At 55.4% G+C, this 16410-nt stretch overlaps 1 protein-coding gene across 1 annotated transcript in view; it reads right to left on the bottom strand.

Annotated features, from left to right (window-relative positions):
• ZNF469 (zinc finger protein 469) overlaps window positions 1–16410 on the bottom strand; it is a 165063-nt gene that overhangs the window by 15804 nt on the left and 132849 nt on the right. The gene's annotated exons all lie outside the window — the stretch shown is intronic.

The raw sequence follows: 16410 nt of genomic DNA, 5'->3' as shown, positions 1-16410 counted from the left end.
GGTGGGCACAGGAGGCCCGTAGGCAGCTCAGCCTGGCAGGGGAGCCCTGCAGGGCTGTGGGTCAGCCGGCTGCCTTTGCCCCAGGGTTGTTGATTGTTTTACATTTCTTTTTGTTAAGTTCTTATGCATAGATGACACATCTGTGTGGCTCCTAAACTTGAAACAGTGTTCAAGGTCTGCAGTGAGAATTCCCACCCCGTACCCTGGCTGGTTGGCTCTTCCCCCGTCCGGCTTTGTAAAGCACTCGGCAACTTCTTGTGTTTCTTCCCAGAGTTCTTGATGTAAATACCAACAAATCCCATTTCCCCCTTTCTTAACAAAAGATCATCTACTGAACTCACTGTTCCACACCTTTTTTGCATTTAACAACGCCTCTTGGAGATAATTCCACAGCACTCCACAGATGTCTGTCTCTCCACCACACACAGCTATGGGATTCTCCGCAGAATGGATGGACAGCTATTTAGGTATCCAGACCCCTCCAGATGGACACCCGGTTGTCCTATACTGGGCTCACAAGCAACAGAGCAATGAATCTGCATGCCAGTGAGACCCACGGGGTAAACACTAAGAAGAGATGGTGGGGTAAAAGGGCAAGTGCATGTGTGATTTGGAGAGAGATTGTCAAATAAATTCCTGGGGTGGTTTTAAAATCTGGCCACAAATTTTTCAATCCTCATTCCTTGAAAAGGTAGGGCCCAGTTTCCTCTTCTCAAACATGGGCTGGACCCAGTGACTTGCTGCTGATGAGCAAAATATAGTGGAAGTGAGGGTGCTGGACTTTAGAAATTAGGCCATAAAGGGCACTGTGGCTTCTGCCTTGCTCTCTGTCTGATCGCTCACTTGGGGGAGCCATGTCGTGAGGACACACAAGCAGCCCTGTGGAGGGTCCATGTGGGAAGGAACTGAGACCTCCTTCCTACAGCTGCGTGAGAAGCCACCTTGGTAGCAGCTCCTCCAGCCCCAGTTGAGCCTTCAGATGAGACTGCAGCCCCTGCTGACATTCCAGCTGCAATTTCTTGGGAGGCCCCGAGTCAGACCACCCAGCTGAGATGGGCCCAAATCCCTGATCTACAGAAACTATAAATAATGGTATTGTTTTAAGCTGCTATGTGTTACACAGCAACAGGCAACTAGTCTGTTAGTACAACCCTGTGGGTTGCACCTACTTGCACTCTTGACAGAGTAGAGAACCCTAGGCTTTAATGTAAGTCCTAGCATCACAGTGCACCCTTTCCTGGCAGAGGTGGGCAGGCAGAAGCCTGGCAAGGGAGGGGGACCATAGGATGCCACTGGTGACTCAGTGGAAGAGCTTTCACTATACCTTCCCATTCATTCATTCATTCACTCACTCACAGATCTGCATGTTTGTGTAAGACGCTGCATGAGGCATGGGCATACAATGGTGAGTGACTGATTCATGGCCTCTGTGTCATGGAGCTTACAGGAAAAGTCAACAGATAACTACAGATAAGGAAACTGAGGCTGAGAGAGGTGGTATACTTGTCCAGGTCACACAGCACATAGTGAAGCACACAGGGAGGTGAAGCAGGCCTGCCCCATGCCTGGCAGAGTGGCTCATTGCCTAGGTCCTGCCTTAGTGACTCCTTCCCACACCAAACCTGTGGGCAGCGCTCAGACACCCCATCATAACGTTTTCCTCAGCCCCAGGACCGTGGGCCTGATGTTATGCCTGCAGCACCCAGGCCTCTTAAAGCCAGCTGCCCCTCCACGGGTTTGAGGACCAGTCTTTGGTGCTCAGACCGTGGGGCAGGTGAGGGGCAGCATGTGCCCTAGGTCTCGGGTTCCCACCCCCGCCCAGGCTCTTGGCAAAGCCCCTTGGTACGCGTTGGTGTGGGTTTCAGTAGCCTGGGGCTCCTTTGAAGTCAGGAGATCCAATCCCCCAGATCCGGGGCTGCCCCAGGGAACCCCAGGAGTGCAGGCATCTCCTTTCCCTCAGAAACATTACCTGGCTCCTATCCTAACAGGCCTGGTCCCAGAGCTGCAGGTAACTCAAGACCACAGTGGCGTTGGCTGGCTCCGGCCTGGGGTGTTGGCGGCAGCTCCTGGTGAGAGTAGTCCTGCTACAGGCCCTGGTCTCTGCTGTCCCTGTGTCTCCACCCCATGACCCACCAGCCCTTTGCACAGTGGCCTCTGCTCCTGACCCCCTTCCCTCACCTCCTCTTTCAACCTGCCTTATTTTGGCTGTAGCCTTTCTGTCCTTGAACTAGGGTCCCCTCTCCCTTCTTCCCCACCTCTATTGAGCCCCTCCCAGCCCTTCCCCTTGAGTCCACCTCAGGGCCTTTGCCTAAGCAGTTCCCCTTGCCTAGGACACCTCCTCCCGTTTTCCCAGTCTTCTGATTCTCACCCACTGCCAGGGAGCCATGCAGGGTCTGCTGGGCTGGGCTCAAATTCTGGCTCCTGCTCTTCCAGGCTGTGGGGCCACAGCCAGTCTGAGACCCTCTGAGCACTTTCCTCTCCAGTAAAATGGAGATGGTCAAAGTCCTGACCTCAAAGGATTGCCAAGGAAAATTAAAAGGGACAACACGCCTAAATCATACACTCAACAGATGTTTGCTCTGAATATGGTCACTGGTCTTCGGGCTCCTCTCTGGCCCACCTCTTCTGAGAAGCCTTCCCTGCTGTGTGTTGAGTCTACCTGAGAGGAGACAGTGCTTCACCCAGCGGTTAGCACTGATCTCATAAGCTCTCAGGCAAGGACTGTCTTCCCACATCCTGGTGGCCTGGGGCAGCTCTGCACCCAGGATGGCACTGTCCAGTCAGAGCTCCACATGCGACCCTGGGCTCCTGGCCTGTTTCCCCACCTATTAACGAGGGGTTGAACCTGAGCCAGGCCCATCCTGGCTCTGCCTTTCATGACCAGTGGCTGCTCAAGGCCCCCAGCTGGCACCCAATTTTTTTAAAAAAATTGATTTTACAGCTCAGCATGGCATGGCTCAGCAGTTGAGTGTCGACCTAGGATCCAGGTGATCGGGGTTCGATTCCCGGTCAGGGCACATGCCCGGGTTGCGGGCTCGATCCCCAGTCAGGGGCGTGCAGGAGGCAGCCAATCAATGACTCCCATCATTGATGTTTCTATCTCTCTCTCTCCCTCTCCTTTCCTCTCTCTGAAATCAATAAAGATTTAAAAAAAAATTTTTTGATTTTAGAGAGAGAGAGAAACTTCGATTTGTTGTTCCACTTATTTACACATTTATTGGTTGCTTCTTGTATGTGCCCTGACTGGGGATTGAACCAGCAACCTTGGTGTATTGGGACGATGCACTAACCATCTGAACTACCTGGCCAGGGCCTGGCACCCAAGCTTTATTGCTTACCCCGTGGCCTCTTCGACCTCCCTGCTGCCCACCTGCCCATATGTGGAATGGGTTTAATTTTCCTGCTTCTCTCATCAGGGCTGGACTGTACCTTCTTAAAGGGTAGGGACTGGGCCCTCCCAATTCCTGCCCTGCCAGAGAGCTAGGTACTGGCCTCCCTCCCCCAGCATGGTGGGAAAGCTACGTTTGCTCTTTTGCCCCCACATCCTGGCTGTCATGGCTGAACATTTGTGTCCCCAAATCTTGTGTTGAAGCCCTAACTCCCAGTGTAGTGGTAGTTGGAGGGGGGGCTTTTGGAGGTGCTTAGGGTCAGATGAGGTTGTGAGGGTGGGCTAGTGTCCTGGGGCAGCCCCTTCCCCACTCTGCTCCCCCCTTAGAAGAGCGGCCTGGGCAAGGACCACGCAAGCCCTCCAGCCTCCCCAGCTCATCCCAGCCTGGAGGCCTCAGTGCCCATACCGGCTGGCCTTCACTGATCCAGCAGTGGGCTAGGTGCTGGGCACAGGATGAGCACAGAGGGGGAAGCCAGCAGGGTCAGGCGGGCACAAGGAGGTGGTGACAGGCTGCAGGTTCAGATGCTGTTTGCTTTTCTTCATTTTCCACCCTTCCCCACAGAGCCGCCAGCACCAGGAGACAGTGAGGGGTAAGGACAATGACAGTGACAGCATCCACACACCCGTCATGCTCTCTGTGCTCCTTTGGTCTGCATGGCCACCTCACCAGGTCGGTGCTTTTCTCCAAATTTACAGACGGGAAACTGAGGCATGGAGAAGGGGGGATCTCTTACCAGGTCGTGCAGCCTGAGAGAGGTGCAGCTGCGCCCAGAGCAGGTGTGACTGGAGTTAGAGCGGAAATGCAGCTGTGGATTGTAAATGGGGCAAAGATAGTGAGTGGGGGTGTGGGAGAGGAAAGCAGGCACAAGCCTCTGTGAGGAGGTGATGCTCAGCTCTGTGTGGCTGGGCCTTGGGTAAGGGTCCCTCAAGCACAGGTCAGGGGTGGGGACTCCTGCCTGGGAAGCTGGGGTGGGAGCACGCGGTGCTGGTAAAGGGATGGGCTGGTTTGGGTTTTATCCACAGGTAAAGGGAGGCCACGGAGGGATGCTGTGGACATGTGTGGGGCTTATGTCCACACCAAACCCCAACGCCCTGCTCCCCATCCTAGATACCAAGCAGGAGGCAAGACATGCACAATTGGGTGGAATCGGCTGGGAAGGGCATCAGGATTCCAGTCTGACCTGGGTGCAGCTGGGGAAACAGGCTCAGAGCAGACACGGGCCTATCCAAGGGCACATGGCGAGTGGACCCTGCTACCCCCAACAGGTTGCTCCTGGGCCTCTAGGAGGCCCCTGCCTAGCTTGGGTCTAGCCCGGTCCCTTTTATTATGGATCCCTGCTGTGCTTCCCGCTGCCCACCCTCTCAGGCTGCCTGAGCTGCCTCCTGGGCACTCACCTGACCACCTGGCCTCCCTGAGCCTGTGCATAACTGGCCTGAGGCTTGGCCTGGCCCCTCTGGCCAGCAGCCTGATCCCAAGGGGTGTGGTGGGCAAAGCCAGGTGCCCTGCATGCCAGCTCCGCTGGGTCAGGGCCTCTGTTTTCAGATGATCTGAGATTAGCATGGCTGGGAGAAGTGAGAGGAGTACAGCTGCGCCCACTGTCCTGTGACGACGTCTTGCCCAGTGGGTGCCACTCTCTTGGTGCCCCCCACCCATCCCAGCTCCTTTCCCAGCTGGCTAAGTAGCCAGACATGCTCCAAGACCTGGAGCAGCCGAGCAGAGTGAAGTGACCCAGAGCAGCCCCTGGGGCTCCCAGTCAGCTGTCCTTGCTCTAAGGGGCCGCGGTGTGGCTCATTCTGACATTTATTTCACAAATATCCTCCTTTCCTTTTCCTTCAAACGCTGCCGCTTTGCTTAAAAACTATCTGTTACCCAAGCACGCAGATAAACCTCTGCAGGTGAAATTATATCTGAGATATGGCCCGAGGGCACGTTTAAGAATACGTGGGGCAAATTATCAGCTGCATTTATCTTAATTACTTCGGGGGAAAGTGGAGGCTGGTGTTGGAAGGGGCTGGGGAAGCGGGTGTTTGTCCCACCTTATCGGGTGCATATTTGAGATCCTTTAACAGAAGGGAGATAAGAGGAGCACGTGGGGAGAAAATGATGTCTTCGAAAATGACAGGGAGGCGCCGAGGGTGGTGGTGGCAGGGATGTGTGCTTAAAGGCAGGGCCTGGTGCCCGTTGAGGACCAGGTGGCACCGACCACTCTCTCTGTCTTTTTGTTCCTCAAGGATCAGAATTTGGGGGTGCATGACAACACTGCTGACAGTAGCTCTTCATTTCCCAGACTTTATGTGTCGACTCTCCAGGAGGCGGCTGGTGCCTCCTTTGGCGCCTGATGGCCTCCGGAGCCCTGTCCAAGCTGCTCCTAGAATAAGTGAAAACCTGCCAGGACAACACACACCTTCATTCTGGATACGAATGAAGAGAGGACCTTATTCTGAGTGTGGCGGTGGGAGTCCTGGCATTGCAAGTAGGACCTGCCAGGGTCCGACTGATGTTTTACAGTATCGTGCTGGCTGGGGGTGCAGGATGGTTTGGGGGCTGCGTGGCTGCAGGAGACAGAGCTGGCTGCCCACATCCTGCTGTCCGAGAAGCCGCACCCTAGCCTCAGTTCCTGGACAGCAGCGGCCTCGTCTGGTGCATCCGAGGACCCGTGTGGATGTGGAAAGTGCTCACTGGCCCAGCTGGCCACCCGGCACGAGGAGGGCCGCCAGAAATCCAAGGCAGGATTCCCAGCCTGGTCACCAGCCCAACCAGGGGCCGGCCTGACACCTGGACTGACTGGCACTGTCTGGAACCCTGGACATCAGCTGTCTAGGGTGGGAGAGACCTAGCTCTCTAGGGGTGCTTGGTGCCCTCACCTACAAGACAGGAATGACCGTACTGTCCCACAGAGGCTGAGCAGAGCAAGGCCGAGGAGTGAGGTCTGGGGCCTGAAAGAAAGAGAGGCATGGAGTCCCACGTGAAGTCAAGACGCTGGGGACCCAGACAACAGCCCTCAGTGCTGTGTGTGTGTTGGGGGGCATGCAGGGAACCCCGTGCCTTCATCCCTAAGCTCCTGGCTCAGGCACCCACACACCTGAGAGGCCTACATGCTGCAGCTTGGATCCTCCTGTCCTGCTGCCCTCTGACCTCCCTTCCTACCACCCTCCCTGGCACCTACTCGACCTCTGTCACCCTCCACGTTACTGCACACCAGGTATGCTCCTGCCTTAGGTCTTTGATCTGTCATTCCCTTCCAGGCTGTGCCTCCTTTCTCTCCTCCTCTGGTCTAGTGCCAATGCCACCTCCTCCAAGAAGCCCTCCTCGATCACAGAGCTAGCATACCGCCGGCCCAAGATCACTCTCTCCCCCTCCAAGGCTTGTTTGTCAGTCTCTCACGGAATGTCCTGTTCCTGCGCCGCTGCTACCGGCTAATCCTGCACTATCCCACCCTCCCCACCCCAGGCAGCTCCTAGACCATGCTGGCTCAGGCCCCACTCTTTGCTCCTTCCTGCCCAGGGTCTGGCACAGGCCAGAGGGGACCCAGGTCTGCCTGGTCCTGCTGCTAACCTCCCTGGGTGCCTCAAGAAAGCTCTGCAGTCTTCAGTTTCCCTGTCTTTGAAGTGGTGGCGCCCCCACCCACTCAATACATCACAGAACAGGGAGACACATATGAGGGAACCTGGGGCCCAGCCCTCATGGAGGGAGGTTGCCTAGAGCTTTCATTCCTGGGGTTCCCAGGGGTCTTCTATTTGGACCTGGGGATTCAGCTCTGAGGGAGCCAACAGGGGTGGTGTGCAGGACAGGGGCCAGGTGCCCTGTTCAGCACACAAACAGGCACACACAGCATGTGCACACATGTACACACATGCACATGCACACACCCTCACCAAGGCTGTGGAGGGGCCACACACTCTGCCTCTGAACCTCGTTTCTAAATAAAGCTCCCTTGATGCTCCATGTGCACAAGTCAGCAGGCAGGAGGGGCTGGCTGGCGGAGGTGGGCATGGGGGTTTGGAGGTAGTGCCCTCAGCTTCTCCAGCTCTCTGCTGCTGCACCCGAGTCTAGAAATGTCTGATGGTAAGGCTGACACTCAGTTTTGGGGACACATCTCACACCCTAAATGTTAACATTATGCCAAGCTCACCCAGCACACTCTGGCTGCCCCCTGACCTATTCCTTGGAAGGTCTTTCTCCCCTGCAGAGAGGGACAAGGGACCGTTTGGGGCCCTCCTGCCAGGATCTGGCCTGCAGGGATCCTACTGGGACTCAGTGGCCCCAGGAAGCTCCCAACCAAGCCTGGGGTGAGCAAGCAAGTACCGATTGTCCAGGGCAGGCTGGTCAGGGTGTGCAGAGCAGAGGGCGTGTTGGGACACACAGCAGTGCCCACTCCAGCAGAACTCTGGGGCTCCATGGAACCCACTTTGAAGATCAAAGTGGGCAGGGCATTTTCTTCAGGTTCGCTTGGCAAGTAACTCTGCCCTGGAATTCTAGAGCAAGGATCTCTGGGCATCCAGTTCAGTGCACTCACTTCACAGACGGGAAACAGGGGCTCTAAGAGGGTGCCAGCTCGCCCCAATGCCAGCTTGGGCTCTTGGTGCCTCTGGGTCTGAGCTCCTGGCAAGGGCAGCACCCTAGCGATGCTGAAGCAGCCACTAGGAACGGCTGGAGGCTGGGTGGTGGCCCAGCTCTTGGCCTCCCGGAGAAGGGAACGGAGGCACCACCCTTGATGCCAGGCAGCGATTCTGGAGAGGGACAGACAACACCCAGGCTTGTCCTTGCTGAGGAGCTGCCGGCTGAATAAGACCCCATCCTTGTGACCAGGAATGTGACAGTGGGTGAGAGAGAGAGGCTCAGAGGGACCAGCAGGAGAAAGCCAGGAGGGTCGGGGGTAGTTGGCCTTGGTCTGGGGCTCTCCGGCCCCAGGGTGAACCCTGCCCCCAGTAAGGCTGCAGATTAAAGGCTGCTTTGGGCTCTGCCCAGAGCAGATGGTCCATCTGGAAGGCTTGGCCCTCAGTCCTGCATAATGATCCCCCACCCCCACCCAGAGGGCCCCAGGAGAGGGTGCTGAGAGCTCAGCACCCCAGCCTCAGCTGGGCCTGGTCTCCCGGGCTCTGGGTCATGCTAGGAAAAGCCCTGGAGGGTGAAAGGTGTTCAAGGCTTCATGTGATTCTGATTTTGTGGGAAAGATTGTCACCATCCCTTCCCCAAACAACCATTAACACTTGATGGCTCATTATAAAATTCAGTTATTTTCCACTGCTTTAGCTGTTCAACAGGAAGTCTCAGGTGCTCTGCCATGATCTCCGGGATCCCATCTGAAGTGTCTCATTCAGAGTCCCTCTTGCTCCCACCACCCTCAGATGAGCCAGTAGTCTCCAGACATTTGTTGCCTGGGGCAGGCCATGGACCAGTACCTGAAGGCAGAGTCTGGGTTCACCTGGACCCTCTAGGCCCAAAATCCTGGGCTGGGGCCCCAGAGCATGCCTTGGGAATCCTGCATGCTGTCACCTGCCACCCGTTACCCTGATGTATGACAGAGTGAGAAGCACTGGTCTGCACAGAGGTTGAACTCGGGTGAGAGGCAGGAAGGCTGCAGAGTGGAGCGGAGGGACCCTGGGACATATGGGGCCTCCCTGCATGCTCTTCGGGACTCCCTGGGGCCGGGTGGCTGGGCCAGGTGTGGTTCTGACTACTCCAGGCCTTGGGATAAGTCACCTTAGGCCAGTCTTTTTACCTTTTAGCCAGGGGTGGGGTGGCATCAGACCCATTTTACAGCTGAGGAAACTGAGGCCGTGGGCAGGTAGATGAATTGGGTGGTGGCTGCAGGACAACCTCTGCACCCCTGGGACCCTCGGAGAAGAGGGCTGCGTGCTCTGGCTTTTGGATACAGAGCACATGTCCCAACAAAAAGGCCTCCGCCTGAGAAAGGGGATTGGAGTAGAGGTCACTCAAGGCTTCCTTCTAGCACTTGGCGGGGAAGGTGGGGTTTAATGAGCTGTCTCTCCCGAGTGACAAGATTAATGAGCTTCCTCGGAGGCCCGAGTTAATTATTCTCTCGTCAGGTTCAGAATCCTATCAGCCTCATTTTTCAATTAAAAGTGATTATAATTTCACTTCCTAAGGATGAGAGGATTAGTAACGTGCTGGTTGGCCGGCAGCTGGTCGAGGAGGGGTCCTGGACACTCAGGGCTCTTCCTTGTGCAGGAAATGAGCACTGTCTCCCGCCAGCTATCCTCGGGCCAGGCTGTGTCCACCCTTGCCCACATTCATCTCTAGTTCCTGATGCACACACAGTAGGTGCTCCTGTGTGGGGGTGACAGTCCCCATTGCTTGGGTGAAGCCTGTAGATAGTGGGAGCTGTGGGGGGGGCGGAAGGCTGGGTGGGGCAGCCCAGACACAGGTGGGGGTTTTTGGCTCTGGGGATAAGACCCTTCAACATTCCAGGGGACTTGCAGGATCCAGGCCCTAAGGGACAGGGGTGTGACAAACTGCAGGAAGCCAGTCTGAAGGGCCTGCAGCTTTGCTCTTCCCTCAGGGAGCCCCCATCCCTGACACTGAGGGGTCCTGCGATACCTCCACCCATAGCCTCCAGGAGCATTTCACCAACCTCAGGCCACCATCAACCCTTTTACGGATGGACACGCTGAGGCCAAGGCCACACAGCCAGAGGCAGCCCAGGACCAAGCCCTCACCTGCATAAAGCTGTCCCTGCCTCTGCAATACATATATTTGATAAAGAACTGTTATCCAAAATACACAAACATGCCCGTGCTGGGAAACAAAGGGCTGCCAGGATTCATAGCTGTGACAGCCCTTCCAGACACCCTTCTTCACCTGGCCTCTGGGCCTGGTCAGTGAACCCCTCTCCCCAGCCCCCTGCCATCACAGCACCTACCAGTTCTGTGCAGAAAGGGAAACTGAGGCCTGGTGGGGTGGATACACAGTCATGGTGTTGTGGCTCAGGGTCCCAGGCAGACAGAACGGGCATTGATGGGAGCCTCTCCTCTCAGGACAGAGCGGGGGCCCCACACTACCCGGTGCCTCTCCTTTCATAAAAAGGCAGCAAACACGCCTGTGCTGGAAAACAAAGGGCTGCCAGGCTTCACAGCCGTGACAGCCCTTCCTGAAAGCCGCTCCTGTCTGGGCCTCAGCTTCCCTGACATGTACTTGCTCAGCTCTGCTGGCTGCCTGGTGCATCACAGGAGGAATAGCCCTCCTGCTGGCCTTTGGGGCGGGGAGCCCCCCTGCCAAATCCAAAGATGGCTTTTGGGGTGGGGGATGGAGGAAAGGAAGGAAGAGCTTCACAGGGAGAACTGGGTGGGTCTGTGCTGTTCAGAGACGAGACCCTGTCTCCCGCCTCACCCTCCTCTGTCTTTCTGAGTGCTACCTGTCGCCTGTCCTTCCAGGCCTCCAGCACCCCATCTCTCCCCTGGTTGGATTCAGCTCCTGGGCCCCACCTTCTCAGACACACCACATTTGACTATTTTTTTCTAGGACCGAGTTTCCAATTAGTTTCATGTGCCTCCATGTCCCCAGGGCCAGGGACCGGGCCCAGATAAGGCTGTTATCAGCATGTGCTTCTTCAAGGAGTGGGCAGTGAGGGCTACACTTCTGGTGTCCACCTGGCCACCCATCTGTCCCTTTGACAAGGCTTCATGGCTGCATGGGTTGCACTGTGGCCCATGCCCACCCGCCTGACCGGCAGCTGCTCTAAGCCCGCCGATCTTGGCTGCCAGGAAATCGAGCATAGTGGCAAGCTCTCCGATTTTTCAGGAAAAGCCAGAAATCCAGGTTTTAAGGCTCAATCTCCTTATTTTTAAGCTTTGGCAACAAATTCACATAAAACAAAATAACTACTGTGTGGGCTGAAGCCGTCGGGGCCGACTGAGCCTGTGGTTGGTCTTGTGTGACCTTTCTGTGGGTGGTACACATTCCAGGTGTCCCACCCACTGAGGATCTCCAGTCACTCACTCACTCATTCATTCACTCATTCATTCATTGAATTTTGACAAAGTGCCTCTGGTGTGTCAAGATCCCTGCGAGTTGCTGGGTGGGACATGACTATAGGTGCGACAAACACAGACCCCACCACATGGGCTGACATCCAGTGGGTCCAGTTTAGGGCAATCAGGATGTGAACACATGTCTGTTGACCTCATGCGCTGGAACGTTCTCAGGATTTCCAGAACCCTGAATGGAGTGGGAAAATCCCTCACTGACAAAGGACCTTCTGGGTTCCCTATGCAGCAGGGCTCAGAGAGGTTAGGCCATGCCCTTAGGTCACACAGTGGGCTGCAGAGGGTGCTCAGAGGGCAAGCTCGGGGGAGGCCATATCCAAGGCTGGGGCCTCATGGGGAGTGTGCAGACAGGAGGCCGAGGTGAACAGTGTGGGACTCACACAGGGAGCCCAGCTTCTGTTGAGGGTGGGGTGTGCCGGATCCCCCATCAGGGGTTTTTGTGGAGGGTGGAGTGTGCCGGGTCCCCCACCCAGGCATCTCCCTGGCCTGAGGCTGAGCTGGGTTCCAGCAGGAGACAGGAGCAAAGCTGTAAGGTGTTCCTGGCACAGGAGTGTTATCTTTCCAAGTCTTCCCAAAGCCTTTGGACTCTCCTCCCAGGTGGCCAAGGCCAGCAGTTGCTTTGTCACCTTGACTTCCCACAGCAAGCATGCAGACTTTGCCCCTCTCCTGACCCACTGCCCGGTGCTCCTTCTGGTAAGAAATGAGCCTCTCCTGGGGAGGGATGGCTGGTGGAAGGGCCTTGGTAGGTCCCCAGGACACTGGAAGGCAGGGTATGTGTGTGTGTGGTGTGTGTCATAGATCCTGGATGACACTATGGCCCCATCCAGCTGCGTGACAAAAAGGGGGCCTTCCACACTCTACTGATAAAAGAGCTCTGAGAGGTTAAGAGACTTGCCCATGAACACACAGCCAATAGGCCATAGGCTCTGAAAGACCTGGGTTGGCCTCTGTCCTGCTGTATCTCTGGGGCCCCTCTCTGGCTGGGCTGGGCCACCAACCTCTCCTGACCAGATGAATGCAATGCCCTATCTCGGCTTTCCTGGTAGCTCACTGCATCCCCATAGCAGCAGAGGGATCTTTCCAAACACAAACGAGGTCATATCTCCCATGTAAAGGCCTTCATGGTATTGGAATCAAGTCCCACCCTGGCCTATAAGCCCTTGACTGCTGGGGCCCTGCATCCTGGGCCTTCTAGAAAGTGTCAAGCTCACACATGCCTCGGGGCCTTTGCACTTGCTGTTCTCTCTGCCTGAAATGTTCTTCCTAGACTTTCCCCACTTTTGGCTCTCTCTGGTCTGGATGCCTTAGCTCAAATGTTGCCTTCTTGGAGCCTTAACAGGAGTGATTCTCCCTTAAGTCCCTGTTTCATTGTTTGTGGCTCCTCCACCCTCTGAATTTGTTGAGGCAGTGCAGAGGATAGGAGATAGGGGGCACTGTGGGTTGAAATGTGTCCCCCAAAAAGATATGTCCAAGTCCTAACCCCCAGAACCTGTGGATGTGACCTTGTTTGGAAATAGGGTCATTGCAGATGTAATCAAGTAGAGATGAGGTCATCCTAGGTTAGCATGGCCTTAATCCAATTACAGTGTCCTTATAAGATACAGACATTGGGAGAGGCCACATGATGACAGAGGCACAGACTGGAGTAATGGGGCCGTAAATCCAGGGTTATCTGGAGCTCCCAGGAGCTGGAAGAGGCAGAAAGGCTCCTACCTTAGAGCTTCAGGAGGGAGCAAGGCCTGGATCTATTGTCTACTTCTCCATGAATGGGCCACTCTTCTGCAATTTGCTCAGATCACAATGCTTGGAGTCACGCCTGCCTCTGTCCTCTCTGCCCTCACATCCAATCCAAACCATTAGCATTCTGGTTGGCTCTGCCTTCAACTGTGCCCAGAATCAACTTCCTCCAGCACTTACACCTTCTGGACCACTGTAGTCACCTCCTCCCTGCATTTTCGACACCACCCTGTTTGCTAGCAGCTCAGAGGGAACCACAGAGCTGCATCTTGCCATTTCACCAATTCATGGCTGGCTCCATGTGGTCCCAAGGCTCTGACATTGTCCCTGCTTTGCAGGTGAGGAAACTGAGTCATGGCAAGGTCGGGGATTTTCTTTCCCAGCAGGATGACCTGAGCCCAGGGTACGCTGGGGGGAATTTCCATGGGCAGGAGCCTTCAACTCCAGCCACTCTGGGGGGTCTCTGGCTGCATGATCCATACTCTCTGGTCCTCAAAGGCCCAGCTCAGTCCCCTGTGTGCCTGCAGAGGGGCCCACTGCAGAGGGGCTGTCTGGGAGCAGGGGCTGCCTGGCCCCTACGGTGTGCAGCCTGAATAACGCTGATATTCATCCCAGACAAGCCCTGGCTCTGTTGGCTTCAGGGGGTGGTGCTGGCTGAGACCCCGTAGAAAGCCCCTCCCTCCCTGGCCCTCTGGGTGTTTTTCTTTCATCAGTTGGAGAAAAAGTAGAAAGAAAGGAAGAAAGCAGGGTATTTTGCCAGGGACTAAAAAAGGCATTGTGATCATGTTTATCTTTGATGGCATGTGGGGTGCTAGGCACAGGGAGTCCCCTCCTTCTGGCCTTTGGGGTAGAAGTGAAGAGAGAGGAGCCAGCCTTGAGTCAGCAGGGTCTGCAGGGGACTGGGTGGGGGTGGGGGTGCGAAGCGCTGTGAGCCATGGGAACCAGAAGGGGGCCTGAGAGAGAGAGAGAAGATTCCAGAAGGGCAAACAAAGAAACTATTCAGTACTGTGCATACAGTCGGTGTTCAGTAAGTGTTTGCTGGCTGGATTTATGGGTGGCTGGAAAAGCCATTCTGAACCCTGTGGAGTCTGTTGACCCTAACTTCTTATGAGAGCTGTCCCCTCACACTGGCCCAATGGCAAGAGCTACTCCCTTTCATTCCTCAATCTTTAATTCCCTTCCACCCAACTTTGTTTCTTTAAAATGTATACTCCTTCTGTTCCAAAAAAGGGCAAAACGTGGCTTAGGGAAAATGATGCCTACACCACAAGGTGGTTATGACAAAAACTGAAAGCCAAAAAACCTCACAAGAGGTCCAGATTGAGCTCTGAGCTTCCTGGCCACCAAGGCAAAAAGGGAACGATGCACAGCAGACGAGTCTCTCCCATTATCTGACCAAAGTGGAGCATACATGGGTCAAACAGTTTTCCTGGAATTCTTCTAACTAATCCCTACCTCACAGCACTGTGGCCAGATGAAAAGCTATGCCAGGTGTCACATGCCTGGTGCATGGTAAACCGTCAATGGCTGTGAATTCCCACCCCTTGTGCTATAAGTGAGGTAACAGAGGTTGTCACGCAGCAAGTGAGTATAGGAGAGTGGGTGCTGAGAGAAGGCCAGGGCTCGTTCCTCCACTTTCCCCATCTTCGGGAGGGAGCCCTGGCCCGGTGCTGCCAATGTCCGACCTCATGCCCAGCCACGACCTTGAGTTGCCAGGAGCCTGAGAGGAGTGACTTGGCCTCAAGTCACTGGACCCAGGTCCTTCCCCAAAGCAAGTGGGGCAGCCCTGGAAGCAATGGGCATGGAGAGCTGCGACATGTGGTCCTGCCATCCCAGACTGCTGGTGGCTCCTCATCCTGCTGGGGGAAATCACTGGAAACCCAGCTTTTTGGAGGCCCTGGAGTCAGACAGGATGGCGCACATTCTTCTGTGGACAGGTGACTCTGGGGGTGACTCTGACCTAGGTTGACTCTGACATGGGATCACCTTGATCTGAAGATGACCTGGATCTGGGGTGACTATAACCTGAGTGACCCTCACCTGGGGGGGACCCTACTCCAGAGCTGAGTCTATGGGACGCCACAGACTGCATCTCCTCAAGACCTGGCTACTGCTTGGATCAGGCAGGAGTGCAGACAGAGCTAAGACGAGGCCCAGGGAAAATGCAGAAACCATCTCAAGTTACTAAACCGTGGGGGCTTTTCTGCTCCTGGGGTTAAAAGCTGGGGTCAAGGGCTGGAGAGCATTTTTGGACTGGGCTGCCAGGCAGGCTGGACAGGACTTTGTTGGGTGGATTATGACCACCAGGGACATTGTGACCTCACTATGGCAACTGGGAGGCGCTGGTCTTTACTACTTGGAGACTCCAAACCTTGTCTGTATTTCCTGGGGGCCTCTGAGCACCCATGGGGCCTGCAGGGCCCACTGTACCCTCTGCTTTGCTGCAACTATGTTTAGCAAAGCCTTGTTTGTGTCACCTCACTGGGGACCGGTGCCCACCCTCTCTCAGTTGTCTCCCAGCTGCAGTCCCCTTCAGGTCCTGAGGTGTAGATGCAAATGCCCAAAGGGGCTGGGTGACAACACAGTGAGACAGGGGAGCTAGGGGTGGGCAATAGGGAGTGCTGGGGACTGAGCCCAACAGAAGATTCATGCCCCATCCAAGGGGGCAGCAGCTGCTCGGCCCCACCCAACTGTTTCCTGGTGGCATCATGGCCCACTATGGATGCTTCTCCTGGATTTCTAGCAGAAGCTTGGATAGTCTTATGGACTTCTATGATTGTAGAAATAGCTGTGGCCAACCAAACACATGTGTTGGGTGGATCTGACCCTAAGGGCTGCCAGTTTGCAACTCGCATCCTGCACGTGGCTGCACCCCAGGGCTCAGGGCTTGAATCTTCTTGCTTTGCTCCAGTCCCACCCCTGGGCAGTCCTTGCAGCTGCAAATGTTCCCTCAGTGTGAAAATCTGTTTCTTGCCTGCCCAGCACCCATCCTCCTATTTCTGGTAATAGCACCTTGAGTTTCCTCTGGGGAACCACCTCCTCTCTCCTCTGTCCATGTTGTCTGGCAGGGCTGACCCCCTTGTTCTATTAGACTAGCTTCTGATGCCACTGTTTGAGTATCTGGATCCAGCTATGCCTGAAGCATGCCCTGCATATCCCAGTTATGAGGGCCAATAGAGTCTCATTTTTGCTTACCCTGTTTCAAGTTGAGTTCTGTTCCCCTGTGGCTGAAAAGCATCCTGATCAAATACAACCTCACACGGGGCTCACGGGTGACC

This window comes from Miniopterus schreibersii (genome assembly GCF_964146895.1).
Source record: "Miniopterus schreibersii genome assembly, chromosome: 18".
In the NCBI taxonomy this organism is placed as follows: Eukaryota; Metazoa; Chordata; class Mammalia; order Chiroptera; family Miniopteridae; genus Miniopterus; species Miniopterus schreibersii.
This window is presented reverse-complemented; position numbering and strand designations above follow the sequence as displayed.